The sequence below is a fragment of the Cebus imitator genome, unplaced genomic scaffold (genome assembly GCF_001604975.1).
Source record: "Cebus imitator isolate Cc_AM_T3 unplaced genomic scaffold, Cebus_imitator-1.0 Scaffold277, whole genome shotgun sequence".
In the NCBI taxonomy this organism is placed as follows: domain Eukaryota; kingdom Metazoa; phylum Chordata; class Mammalia; order Primates; family Cebidae; genus Cebus; species Cebus imitator.
This window is the reverse complement of record NW_016107592.1, coordinates 1,926,054-1,927,873: the sequence shown is the minus strand read 5'-3', so window position 1 is coordinate 1,927,873 and position 1,820 is coordinate 1,926,054. Positions and strand designations below refer to the sequence as shown.

General features: G+C 40.3%; 1 protein-coding gene across 2 annotated transcripts in view; it reads left to right on the top strand.

Moving 5' to 3' along the window:
• Positions 1-1,820, top strand: part of THRAP3 (thyroid hormone receptor associated protein 3) — a 79,862-nt gene that overhangs the window by 31,621 nt on the left and 46,421 nt on the right. For both annotated transcript variants that reach the window (XM_017501049.1, XM_037728678.1), the window contains exon 2: positions 552-654. The gene's annotated coding sequence lies outside the window, so the exon portion shown is untranslated. The remainder of the gene's footprint in view (positions 1-551; positions 655-1,820) is intronic.

Sequence of the window (1,820 nt, the reverse complement as noted above, 5' to 3'; positions counted from 1 at the left end):
TTTTAGTAGAGACGGGGTTTCACCATGTTGACCAGGATGGTCTCGATCTCTTGACCTCGTGATCCACCCGCCTCGGCCTCCCAAAGTGCTGGGATTACAGGCTTGAGCCACTGCGCCTGGCCTAGAAGTGTGCTTTTATGGGTGGGTACAGGGAGTTATTTTACCTTGAAATGCATTTGTTAAAATCATTTTAGCATACCTCTGTTCATTTCTTTCTTATTTTGAACATCTGATTCTTCTCAGGTTCACCAGGTTGAGTTTTATGGAGATTGTGAATTAGTCTTGCATAATGAAAACCTTAGCACCTGAAATATTGCCAGTGAAAGTATCAGGTTACAGGAAGGAAGGTTTTTGCTTTCCATGCCCTAGAAGGTTAGATGGATGAAAATGTGTCAGAGGCAGACCATCTCATACTTTGAGAGAAAAACTTGGGTTCACTTGGAGTAAAGCTGAGGGCTAAAGTAGGGTTTGTATTTATAGATTTCAAGCATCAGTAACAGAATCTGCATTCGGGTAGCCATTTTCTCACTACTTATTTTCTCTCATTTCAGAAGTGTATCCTGACTTGTAAATTGAAGAAGCCAGTGGTGCTGCAAGTGTTATTTTGGGGTAGTGTCTGGGATCCAGTGCAAGTCGAACCATTGTTCAAATAAGGTAAATGCATGGTGGTAAAAGAAACTAATAACTTCACTAATTTATAAAACCCATCTTATGTTAAGAATTGATTATTTCGAGACCAGCCTGTACAACATGGTGAGATCCTGTCTCTACAAAAAATAAAAAAAATTAACCAGGCATGGTGGTGTGCATCTGTGGTTCCAGCTACTTGGGAAGCTGAGGCAGGAGGATAGCTTGAGCTAAGTAGTTGGAGACTGCAGTGTACCATGTTCATGCCACTACATTCCAGCCTGGGTGACAGAGTGAGACCCTAGCTCAAAAAAAAAAAAAAAAGAAAGAAAGAAAAGAAAAAGAAGTGATTATCCAGAAGCTTCTTTAATGGAAATTCTGGGTTCTTGTGAAACAGTATTTGTTTGAAAAAGGTTGTCTATAAACTTGACATCTGTAATCACTGTTAATATTTTGGGGAGCAGTCCCTTTACATGTTTATGTTGTTTGGATATATATGTGTTTAATCAAAATTGGGGGCCGAGTGTGGTGGCTCACAGCACTTTGGGAGGCCAAGGTGGGTGATCACCTGAGGTCAGGAATTCAAGACTAGCCTGGCCAACATAGTGAAACCCTATCTCTACTAAAAATACAAAATTAGTGGGGCGTGGTGATGCATGCCTGTAATCCAGCTACTTGGGAGGCTGAGGCAGGAGAATCGCTTGAACACAGAAGGTAGAGGTTGCAGTGAGCCGAGATTGGGCCAGTGCCCTCCAGCCTGGGCGACAGAGCGAGACCCTGTCTCAGAAAAACAAAAACAAAACTTTTATGCATGTAGACATATCAGACTATCGGTTCCATAAGGCTTTTGATGAAAAACAGCAGTCCCTCCCCACTCCCCTTCCCGGTCATTAGAAGCAGTTATTTTAAACTCTGCTATTCCTTTTGGTATATCTCTCTCAATAATAAGCTGCTTTTGCTTTACGGTATTTGTTATTATTTATTAACTTCACTTCTTAGATAGTGGTAGTTTCTGGTAGGCTTACCTGAGAACCTCACATGCCAACATTAATTGTGACTCTGGTTATAATGTAATTTTAGTCATGGTAGTATCATGGTTTACAATATTATTATGATTACATAGAGCTTATTTACAGCCATGTTATGTTTACTTTTCCTTTTTTGTACAACTATTTGCTTTCTGTTTCTAATAG